We start from the raw sequence: 12909 nt of genomic DNA, 5'->3' as shown, positions 1-12909 counted from the left end.
ATAGACAGTTTTTGCATGAAAACTCATTCCTGGTGGAACTTCATAGCAAAGTACAAAGTTCGTTTTAGATGGACAAAGTTAGTTGAAATAGACAGTTTTTGCATAAAAACTCATTCCTGGTGGAACTTCATAGCAAAGTACAAAGTTCTTTTTGGATGGATCAATTTAGTTGAAATAGACAGTTTTTGCATGAAAACTCATTCCTGGTGGAACTTCATAGCAAAGTACAAAGTTCGTTTTGGATGGACAAAGTTAGTTGAAATAGACAGTTTTTGCATGAAAACTCATTCCTGGTGGAACTTCATAGCAAAGTACAAAGTTCGTTTTGGATGGACGAATTAAGTTGAAATAGACAGTTTTTGTATGAAAACTCATTCCTTGTGGAACTTCATAGCAAAGTACAAAGTTCGAATCAGATGGACGAATTAAGTTGAAATAGACAGTTTTTGCATGAAAACTCATTCCTGGTGGAACTTCATAGCAAAGTACAAAGTTCGTTTTGGATGGACAAAGTTAGTTGAAATAGACAGTTTTTGTATGAAAACTCATTCCTGGTGGAACTTCATAGCAAAGTACAAAGTTCGTTTTGGATGGATCAATTTAGTTGAAATAGACAGTTTTTGCATGAAAACTCATTCCTGGTGGAACTTCATAGCAAAGTACAAAGTTCGTTTTGGATGGACAAAGTTAGTTGAAAAAGACAGTTTTTGCATAAAAACTCATTCCTGGTGGAACTTCATAGCAAAGTACAAAATTCGTTTTGGATGGACAAAGTTAGTTGAAAAAGACAGTTTTTGCATAAAAACTCATTCCTGGTGGAACTTCATAGCAAAGTACAAAATTCGTTTTGGATGGACAAAGTTAGTTGAAATAGACAGTTTTTGCATAAAAACTCATTCCTGGTGGAACTTCATAGCAAAGTACAAAGTTCGTTTTGGATGGATCAATTTAGTTGAAATAGACAGTTTTTGCATAAAAACTCATTCCTGGTGGAACTTCATAGCAAAGTACAAAGTTCGTTTTGGATGGACAAAGTTAGTTGAAATAGACAGTTTTTGCATGAAAACTCATTCCTGGTGGAACTTCATAGCAAAGTACAAAGTTCGTTTTGGATGGACAAAGTTAGTTGAAATAGACAGTTTTTGCATGAAAACTCATTCCTGGTGGAACTTCATACCAAAGTACAAAGTTCGAATCGGATGGACAAAGTTAGTTGAAATAGACAGTTTTTGCATGAAAACTCATTCCTGGTGGAACTTCATAGCAAAGTACAAAGTTCGTTTTGGATGGATCAATTTAGTTGAAATAGACAGTTTTTGCATGAAAACTCATTCCTGGTGGAACTTCATAGCAAAGTACAAAGTTCGTTTTGGATGGACAAAGTTAGTTGAAATAGACAGTTTTTGCATGAAAACTCATTCCTGGTGGAACTTCATAGCAAAGTACAAAGTTTGTTTTGGATGGACGAATTGAGTTGAAATAGACAGTTTTTGTATGAAAACTCATTCCTGGTGGAACTTCATAGCAAAGTACAAAGTTCGTTTTGGATGGACAAAGTTAGTTGAAATAGACAGTTTTTGCATGAAAACTCATTCCTGGTGGAACTTCATAGCAAAGTACAAAGTTCGTTTTGGATGGACAAAGTTAGTTGAAATAGACAGTTTTTGCATGAAAACTCATTCCTGGTGGAACTTCATAGCAAAGTACAAAGTTCGTTTTGGATGGACAAAGTTAGTTGAAATAGACAGTTTTTGTATGAAAACTCATTCCTGGTGGAACTTCATAGCAAAGTACAAAGTTCGTTTTGGATGGATCAATTTAGTTGAAATAGACAGTTTTTGCATGAAAACTCATTCCTGGTGGAACTTCATAGCAAAGTACAAAGTTCGTTTTGGATGGACAAAGTTAGTTGAAATAGACAGTTTTTGCATGAAAACTCATTCCTGGTGGAACTTCATAGCAAAGTACAAAGTTCGTTTTGGATGGACAAAGTTAGTTGAAATAGACAGTTTTTGCATAAAAACTCATTCCTGGTGGAACTTCATAGCAAAGTACAAAGTTCGTTTTGGATGGACAAAGTTAGTTGAAATAGACAGTTTTTGCATAAAAACTCATTCCTGGTGGAACTTCATAGCAAAGTACAAAGTTCGTTTTGGATGGATCAATTTAGTTGAAATAGACAGTTTTTGTATGAAAACTCATTCCTGGTGGAACTTCATAGCAAAGTACAAAGTTCGTTTTGGATGGATCAATTTAGTTGAAATAGACAGTTTTTGCATAAAAACTCATTCCTGGTGGAACTTCATAGCAAAGTACAAAGTTCGTTTTGGATGGACAAAGTTAGTTGAAATAGACAGTTTTTGCATGAAAACTCATTCCTGGTGGAACTTCATACCAAAGTACAAAGTTCGAATCGGATGGACAAAGTTAGTTGAAATAGACAGTTTTTGCATGAAAACTCATTCCTGGTGGAACTTCATAGCAAAGTACAAAGTTCGTTTTGGATGGATCAATTTAGTTGAAATAGACAGTTTTTGCATGAAAACTCATTCCTGGTGGAACTTCATAGCAAAGTACAAAGTTCGTTTTGGATGGATCAATTTAGTTGAAATAGACAGTTTTTGCATGTAAACTCATTCCTGGTGGAACTTCATACCAAAGTACAAAGTTCGAATCGGATGGACAAAGTTAGTTGAAATAGACAGTTTTTGCATGAAAACTCATTCCTGGTGGAACTTCATACCAAAGTACAAAGTTCGAATCGGATGGACAAAGTTAGTTGAAAAAGACAGTTTTTGCATGGTAACACACTCCTGGTAGAACTTCATAGCAAAGTACAAAGTTCGTATCGGATGGATCAATTTAGTTGAAATAGACAGTTCTTGCATGAAAACTCATTCCTGGTAGAACTTCATAGCAAAGTACAAAGTTCGTATCGGATGGACGAATTAAGTTGAAATAGACAGTTTTTGCATGAAAACTCATTCCTGGTGGAACTTCATAGCAAAGTACAAAGTTCGTTTTGGATGGATCAATTTAGTTGAAATAGACAGTTTTTGCATGTAAACTCATTCCTGGTGGAACTTCATAGCAAAGTACAAAGTTCGTTTTGGATGGACAAAGTTAGTTGAAATAGACAGTTTTTGCATGAAAACTCATTCCTGGTGGAACTTCATACCAAAGTACAAAGTTCGAATCGGATGGACAAAGTTAGTTGAAATAGACAGTTTTTGCATAAAAACTCATTCCTGGTGGAACTTCATAGCAAAGTACAAAGTTCGTTTTGGATGGACAAAGTTAGTTGAAATAGACAGTTCTTGCATGAAAACTCATTCCTGGTAGAACTTCATAGCAAAGTACAAAGTTCGTATCGGATGGACGAATTAAGTTGAAATAGACAGTTTTTGCATGAAAACTCATTTCTGGTGGAACTTCATAGCAAAGAACAAAGTTCGTTTTGGATGGATCAATTTAGTTGAAATAGACAGTTTTTGCATGAAAACTCATTCCTGGTGGAACTTCATAGCAAAGTACAAAGTTCGTTTTGGATGGATCAATTTAGTTGAAATAGACAGTTTTTGCATGAAAACTCATTCCTGGTGGAACTTCATAGCAAAGTACAAAGTTCGTTTTGGATGGATCAATTTAGTTGAAATAGACAGTTTTTGCATGAAAACTCATTCCTGGTGGAACTTCATAGCAAAGTACAAAGTTCGTTTTGGATGGACAAAGTTAGTTGAAATAGACAGTTTTTGCATAAAAACTCATTCCTGGTGGAACTTCATGGCAAAGTACAAAGTTCGTTTTGGATGGATCAATTTAGTTGAAATAGACAGTTTTTGCATAAAAACTCATTCCTGGTGGAACTTCATAGCAAAGTACAAAGTTCGTTTTGGATGGACAAAGTTAGTTAAAATAGACAGTTCTTGCATGAAAACTCATTCCTGGTAGAACTTCATAGCAAAGTACAAAGTTCGTATCGGATGGATCAATTTAGTTGAAATAGACAGTTTTTGCATGAAAACTCATTCCTGGTGGAACTGCATAGCAAAGAACAAAGTTCGTTTTGGATGGATCAATTTAGTTGAAATAGACAGTTTTTGCATGAAAACTCATTCGTGGTGGAACTTCATAGCAAAGTACAAAGTTCGTTTTGGATGGATCAATTTAGTTGAAATAGACAGTTTTTGCATGAAAACTCATTCTTGGTGGAACTTCATAGCAAAGTACAAAGTTCGTTTTGGATGGACAAAGTTAGTTGAAATAGACAGTTTTTGCATAAAAACTCATTCCTGGTGGAACTTCATAGCAAAGTACAAAGTTCGTTTTGGATGGATCAATTTAGTTGAAATAGACAGTTTTTGCATAAAAACTCATTCCTGGTGGAACTTCATAGCAAAGTACAAAGTTCGTTTTGGATGGATCAATTTAGTTGAAATAGACAGTTCTTGCATGAAAACTCATTCCTGGTAGAACTTCATAGCAAAGTACAAAGTTCGTATCGGATGGACGAATTAAGTTGAAATAGACAGTTTTTGCATAAAAACTCATTCCTGGTGGAACTTCATAGCAAAGAACAAAGTTCGTTTTGGATGGATCAATTTAGTTGAAATAGACAGTTTTTGCATGAAAACTCATTCCTGGTGGAACTTCATAGCAAAGTACAAAGTTCGTTTTGGATGGATCAATTTAGTTAAAATAGACAGTTTTTGCATGAAAACTCATTCCTGGTGGAACTTCATAGCAAAGTACAAAGTTCGTTTTGGATGGACAAAGTTAGTTGAAATAGACAGTTTTTGCATGAAAACTCATTCCTGGTGGAACTTCATAGCAAAGTACAAAGTTCGTTTTGGATGGACAAAGTTAGTTGAAATAGACAGTTCTTGCATGAAAACTCATTCCTGGTAGAACTTCATAGCAAAGTACAAAGTTCGTTTTGGATGGATCAATTTAGTTGAAATAGACAGTTTTTGCATGTAAACTCATTCCTGGTGGAACTTCATAGCAAAGAACAAAGTTCGTATCGGATGCACCAATTTAGTTGAAATAGACAGTTTTTGCATGAAAACTCATTCCTGGTGGAACTTCATAGCAAAGTACAAAGTTCGTATCGGATGCACCAATTTAGTTGAAATAGACAGTTCTTGCATTAAAACTCATTCCTGGTGGAACTTCATAGCAAAGTACAAAGTTCGTTTTGGATGGATCAATTTAGTTAAAATAGACAGTTTTTGCATGAAAACTCATTCCTGGTGGAACTTCATAGCAAAGTACAAAGTTCGTTTTGGATGGACAAAGTTAGTTGAAATAGACAGTTTTTGCATGAAAACTCATTCCTGGTGGAACTTCATAGCAAAGTACAAAGTTCGTTTTGGATGGACAAAGTTAGTTGAAATAGACAGTTTTTGCATAAAAACTCATTCCTGGTGGAACTTCATAGCAAAGTACAAAGTTCGTTTTGGATGGATCAATTTAGTTGAAATAGACAGTTCTTGCATGAAAACTCATTCCTGGTAGAACTTCATAGCAAAGTACAAAGTTCGTTTTAGATGGACAAAGTTAGTTGAAATAGACAGCTTTTGCATAAAAACTCATTCCTGGTGGAACTTCATAGCAAAGTACAAAGTTCGTTTTGGATGGACAAAGTTAGTTGAAATAGACAGCGTTTGCATAAAAACTCATTCCTGGTGGAACTTCATAGCAAAGTACAAAGTTCGTTTTGGATGGACAAAGTTAGTTGAAATAGACAGCTTTTGCATAAAAACTCATTCCTGGTGGAACTTCATAGCAAAGTACAAAGTTCGTTTTGGATGGATCAATTTAGTTGAAATAGACAGTTTTTGCATGAAAACTCATTCCTGGTGGAACTTCATAGCAAAGTACAAAGTTCGTTTTGGATGGACAAAGTTAGTTGAAATAGACAGTTTTTGCATAAAAACTCATTCCTGGTGGAACTTCATAGCAAAGTAAAAAGTTCGTTTTGGATGGATCAATTTAGTTGAAATAGACAGTTTTTGCATGAAAACTCATTCCTGGTGGAACTTCATAGCAAAGTACAAAGTTCGTTTTGGATGGACAAAGTTAGTTGAAATAGACAGTTTCTGCATGAAAACTCATTCCTGGTGGAACTTCATAGCAAAGTACAAAGTTCGTTTTGGATGGACGAATTAAGTTGAAATAGACAGTTTTTGTATGAAAACTCATTCCTGGTGGAACTTCATAGCAAAGTACAAAGTTCGAATCAGATGGACGAATTAAGTTGAAATAGACAGTTTTTGCATGAAAACTCATTCCTGGTGGAACTTCATAGCAAAGTACAAAGTTCGAATCAGATGGACGAATTAAGTTGAAATAGACAGTTTTTGCATGAAAAGTCATTCCTGGTAGAACTTCATAGCAAAGTACAAAGTTCGTTTTAGATGGACAAAGTTAGTTGAAATAGACAGTTTTTGCATGAAAACTCATTCCTGGTGGAACTTCATAGCAAAGTACAAAGTTCGTTTTGGATGGATCAATTTAGTTAAAATAGACAGTTTTTGCATGAAAACTCATTCCTGGTGGAACTTCATAGCAAAGTACAAAGTTCGTTTTGGATGGACAAAGTTAGTTGAAATAGACAGTTTTTGCATAAAAACTCATTCCTGGTGGAACTTCATAGCAAAGTACAAAGTTCGTTTTGGATGGACAAAGTTAGTTGAAATAGACAGTTTTTGCATAAAAACTCATTCCTGGTGGAACTTCATAGCAAAGTACAAAGTTCGTTTTGGATGGACAAAGTTAGTTGAAATAGACAGTTTTTGCATAAAAACTCATTCCTGGTGGAACTTCATAGCAAAGTACAAAGTTCGTTTTGGATGGATCAATTTAGTTGAAATAGACAGTTTTTGCATGAAAACTCATTCCTGGTGGAACTTCATAGCAAAGTACAAAGTTCGTTTTGGATGGACAAAGTTAGTTGAAATAGACAGTTTTTGCATAAAAACTCATTCCTGGTGGAACTTCATAGCAAAGTACAAAGTTCTTTTTGGATGGATCAATTTAGTTGAAATAGACAGTTTTTGCATGAAAACTCATTCCTGGTGGAACTTCATAGCAAAGTACAAAGTTCGTTTTGGATGGACAAAGTTAGTTGAAATAGACAGTTTTTGCATGAAAACTCATTCCTGGTGGAACTTCATAGCAAAGTACAAAGTTCGAATCAGATGGACGAATTAAGTTGAAATAGACAGTTTTTGCATGAAAACTCATTCCTGGTAGAACTTCATAGCAAAGTACAAAGTTCGTTTTAGATGGACAAAGTTAGTTGAAATAGACAGTTTTTGCATGAAAACTCATTCCTGGTGGAACTTCATAGCAAAGTACAAAGTTCGTTTTGGATGGATCAATTTAGTTGAAATAGACAGTTTTTGCATGAAAACTCATTGCTGGTGGAACTTCATAGCAAAGTACAAAGTTCGTTTTGGATGGACGAATTAAGTTGAAATAGACAGTTTTTGTATGAAAACTCATTCCTGGTGGAACTTCATAGCAAAGTACAAAGTTCGTTTTAGATGGACAAAGTTAGTTGAAATAGACAGTTTTTGCATGAAAACTCATTCCTGGTGGAACTTCATAGCAAAGTACAAAGTTCGTTTTGGATGGACAAAGTTAGTTGAAATAGACAGTTTTTGCATGAAAACTCATTCCTGGTGGAACTTCATAGCAAAGTACAAAGTTCGTTTTGGATGGATCAATTTAGTTGAAATAGACAGTTTTTGCATGAAAACTCATTCCTGGTGGAACTTCATAGCAAAGTACAAAGTTCGTTTTGGATGGACAAAGTTAGTTGAAATAGACAGTTTTTGCATGAAAACTCATTCCTGGTGGAACTTCATAGCAAAGTACAAAGTTCGTTTTGGATGGACAAAGTTAGTTGAAATAGACAGTTTTTGTATGAAAACTCATTCCTTGTGGAACTTCATAGCAAAGTACAAAGTTCGAATCAGATGGACGAATTAAGTTGAAATAGACAGTTTTTGCATGAAAACTCATTCCTGGTGGAACTTCATAGCAAAGTACAAAGTTCGTTTTGGATGGACAAAGTTAGTTGAAATAGACAGTTTTTGCATAAAAACTCATTCCTGGTGGAACTTCATAGCAAAGTACAAAGTTCGTTTTGGATGGATCAATTTAGTTGAAATAGACAGTTTTTGCATGAAAACTCATTCCTGGTGGAACTTCATAGCAAAGTACAAAGTTCGTTTTGGATGGATCAATTTAGTTGAAATAGACAGTTTTTGCATGAAAACTCATTCCTGGTGGAACTTCATAGCAAAGTACAAAGTTCGTTTTGGATGGACAAAGTTAGTTGAAATAGACAGTTCTTGCATGAAAACTCATTCCTGGTGGAACTTCATAGCAAAGTACAAAGTTCGTTTTGGATGGATCAATTTAGTTGAAATAGACAGTTTTTGCATGAAAACTCATTCCTGGTGGAACTTCATAGCAAAGTACAAAGTTCGTTTTGGATGGACGAATTAATTTGAAATAGACAGTTTTTGTATGAAAACTCATTCCTGGTGGAACTTCATAGCAAAGTACAAAGTTCGAATCAGATGGACGAATTAAGTTGAAATAGACAGTTTTTGCATGAAAACTCATTCCTGGTGGAACTTCATAGCAAAGTACAAAGTTCGTTTTAGATGGACAAAGTTAGTTGAAATAGACAGTTCTTGCATGAAAACTCATTCCTGGTGGAACTTCATAGCAAAGTACAAAGTTCGTTTTGGATGGATCAATTTAGTTGAAATAGACAGTTTTTGCATGAAAACTCATTCCTGGTGGAACTTCATAGCAAAGTACAAAGTTCGTTTTGGATGGACAAAGTTAGTTGAAATAGACAGTTTTTGCATGAAAACTCATTCCTGGTGGAACTTCATAGCAAAGTACAAAGTTCGTTTTGGATGGACAAAGTTAGTTGAAATAGACAGTTTTTGCATAAAAACTCATTCCTGGTGGAACTTCATAGCAAAGTACAAAATTCGTTTTGGATGGACAAAGTTAGTTGAAATAGACAGTTTTTGCATAAAAACTCATTCCTGGTGGAACTTCATAGCAAAGTACAAAGTTCGTTTTGGATGGATCAATTTAGTTGAAATAGACAGTTTTTGCATGAAAACTCATTCCTGGTGGAACTTCATAGCAAAGTACAAAGTTCGTTTTGGATGGACAAAGTTAGTTGGAATAGACAGTTTTTGCATGAAAACTCATTCCTGGTGGAACTTCATAGCAAAGTACAAAGTTCGTTTTGGATGGACAAAGTTAGTTGGAATAGACAGTTTTTGCATGAAAACTCATTCCTGGTGGAACTTCATAGCAAAGTACAAAGTTCGTTTTGGATGGATCAATTAAGTTGAAATAGACAGTTTTTGTATGAAAACTCATTCCTGGTGGAACTTCATAGCAAAGTACAAAGTTCGAATCAGATGGACAAAGTTAGTTGAAATAGACAGTTTTTGCATGAAAACTCATTCCTGGTGGAACTTCATAGCAAAGTACAAAGTTCGTTTTGGATGGATCAATTTAGTTGAAATAGACAGTTTTTGCATGAAAACTCATTCCTGGTGGAACTTCATAGCAAAGTACAAAGTTCGTTTTGGATGGATCAATTTAGTTGAAATAGACAGTTTTTGCATGAAAACTCATTCCTGGTGGAACTTCATAGCAAAGTACAAAGTTCGTTTTGGATGGACAAAGTTAGTTGAAATAGACAGTTTTTGCATGAAAACTCATTCCTGGTGGAACTTCATAGCAAAGTACAAAGTTCGTTTTGGATGGACAAAGTTAGTTGAAATAGACAGTTTTTGCATGAAAACTCATTCCTGGTGGAACTTCATAGCAAAGTACAAAGTTTGTTTTGGATGGACGAATTAAGTTGAAATAGACAGTTTTTGTATGAAAACTCATTCCTGGTGGAACTTCATAGCAAAGTACAAAGTTCGTTTTAGATGGACAAAGTTAGTTGAAATAGACAGTTTTTGCATGAAAACTCATTCCTGGTGGAACTTCATAGCAAAGTAAAAAGTTCGTTTTGGATGGATCAATTTAGTTGAAATAGACAGTTTTTGCATGAAAACTCATTCCTGGTGGAACTTCATAGCAAAGTACAAAGTTCGTTTTGGATGGACAAAGTTAGTTGAAATAGACAGTTTTTGCATGAAAACTCATTCCTGGTGGAACTTCATAGCAAAGTACAAAGTTCGTTTTGGATGGACGAATTAAGTTGAAATAGACAGTTTTTGTATGAAAACTCATTCCTGGTGGAACTTCATAGCAAAGTACAAAGTTCGTTTTGGATGGACGAATTAAGTTGAAATAGACAGTTTTTGCATGAAAACTCATTCCTGGTGGAACTTCATAGCAAAGTACAAAGTTCGTTGTGGATGGATCAATTTAGTTGAAATAGACAGTTTTTGCATGAAAACTCATTTCTGGTGGAACTTCATAGCAAAGTACAAAGTTCGTTTTGGATGGACAAAGTTAGTTGAAATAGACAGTTTTTGCATGAAAACTCATTCCTGGTGGAACTTCATAGCAAAGTACAAAGTTCGTTTTGGATGGACAAAGTTAGTTGAAATAGACAGTTTTTGCATGAAAACTCATTCCTGGTGGAACTTCATAGCAAAGTACAAAGTTTGTTTTGGATGGACGAATTGAGTTGAAATAGACAGTTTTTGTATGAAAACTCATTCCTGGTGGAACTTCATAGCAAAGTACAAAGTTCGTTTTGGATGGACAAAGTTAGTTGAAATAGACAGTTTTTGCATGAAAACTCATTCCTGGTGGAACTTCATAGCAAAGTACAAAGTTCGTTTTGGATGGATCAATTTAGTTGAAATAGACAGTTTTTGCATGAAAACTCATTCCTGGTGGAACTTCATAGCAAAGTAAAAAGTTCGTTTTGGATGGATCAATTTAGTTGAAATAGACAGTTTTTGCATGAAAACTCATTCCTGGTGGAACTTCATAGCAAAGTACAAAGTTCGTTTTGGATGGATCAATTTAGTTGAAATAGACAGTTTTTGCATGAAAACTCATTCCTGGTGGAACTTCATAGCAAAGTACAAAGTTCGTTTTGGATGGACAAAGTTAGTTGAAATAGACAGTTTTTGCATGAAAACTCATTCCTGGTGGAACTTCATAGCAAAGTACAAAGTTCGTTTTGGATGGATCAATTTAGTTGAAATAGACAGTTTTTGCATGAAAACTCATTCCTGGTGGAACTTCATAGTAAAGTACAAAGTTCGTTTTGGATGGACGAATTAAGTTGAAATAGACAGTTTTTGTATGAAAACTCATTCCTGGTGGAACTTCATAGCAAATTACAAAGTTCGTTTTGGATGGACGAATTAAGTTGAAATAGACAGTTTTTGCATGAAAACTCATTCCTGGTGGAACTTCATAGCAAAGTACAAAGTTCGTTTTGGATGGATCAATTTAGTTGAAATAGACAGTTTTTGCATGAAAACTCATTTCTGGTGGAACTTCATAGCAAAGTACAAAGTTCGTTTTGGATGGACAAAGTTAGTTGAAATAGACAGTTTTTGCATGAAAACTCATTCCTGGTGGAACTTCATAGCAAAGTACAAAGTTCGTTTTGGATGGACAAAGTTAGTTGAAATAGACAGTTTTTGCATGAAAACTCATTCCTGGTGGAACTTCATAGCAAAGTACAAAGTTTGTTTTGGATGGACGAATTAAGTTGAAATAGACAGTTTTTGTATGAAAACTCATTCCTGGTGGAACTTCATAGCAAAGTACAAAGTTCGTTTTGGATGGACAAAGTTAGTTGAAATAGACAGTTTTTGCATGAAAACTCATTCCTGGTGGAACTTCATAGCAAAGTACAAAGTTCGTTTTGGATGGACAAAGTTAGTTGGAATAGACAGTTTTTGCATGAAAACTCATTCCTGGTGGAACTTCATAGCAAAGTACAAAACTCGTTTTGGATGGACAAAGTTAGTTGAAATAGACAGTTTTTGCATAAAAACTCATTCCTGGTGGAACTTCATAGCAAAGTACAAAGTTCGTTTTCGTTGAAATAGACAGTTTTTGCATGAAAACTCATTCCTGGTGGAACTTCATAGCAAAGTACAAAGTTCGTTTTGGATGGACAAAGTTAGTTGGAATAGACAGTTTTTGCATGAAAACTCATTCCTGGTGGAACTTCATAGCAAAGTACAAAGTTCGTTTTGGATGGACAAAGTTAGTTGAAATAGACAGTTTTTGCATGAAAACTCATTCCTGGTGGAACTTCATAGCAAAGTACAAAGTTCGTTTTGGATGGATCAATTAAGTTGAAATAGACAGTTTTTGTATGAAAACTCATTCCTGGTGGAACTTCATAGCAAAGTACAAAGTTCGTTTTGGATGGACAAAGTTAGTTGAAATAGACAGTTTTTGCATGAAAACTCATTCCTGGTGGAACTTCATAGCAAAGTACAAAGTTCGTTTTAGATGGACAAAGTTAGTTGAAATAGACAGTTTTTGCATAAAAACTCATTCCTGGTGGAACTTCATAGCAAAGTACAAAGTTCTTTTTGGATGGATCAATTTAGTTGAAATAGACAGTTTTTGCATGAAAACTCATTCCTGGTGGAACTTCATAGCAAAGTACAAAGTTCGTTTTGGATGGACAAAGTTAGTTGAAATAGACAGTTTTTGCATGAAAACTCATTCCTGGTGGAACTTCATAGCAAAGTACAAAGTTCGTTTTGGATGGACGAATTAAGTTGAAATAGACAGTTTTTGTATGAAAACTCATTCCTTGTGGAACTTCATAGCAAAGTACAAAGTTCGAATCAGATGGACGAATTAAGTTGAAATAGACAGTTTTTGCATGAAAACTCATTCCTGGTGGAACTTCATAGC

This window comes from Anopheles moucheti, unplaced genomic scaffold (assembly GCF_943734755.1).
Source record: "Anopheles moucheti unplaced genomic scaffold, idAnoMoucSN_F20_07 putative_Y_13, whole genome shotgun sequence".
Lineage (NCBI taxonomy): Eukaryota > Metazoa > Arthropoda > Insecta > Diptera > Culicidae > Anopheles > Anopheles moucheti.
Note: the sequence above shows the minus strand (reverse complement) of the source record.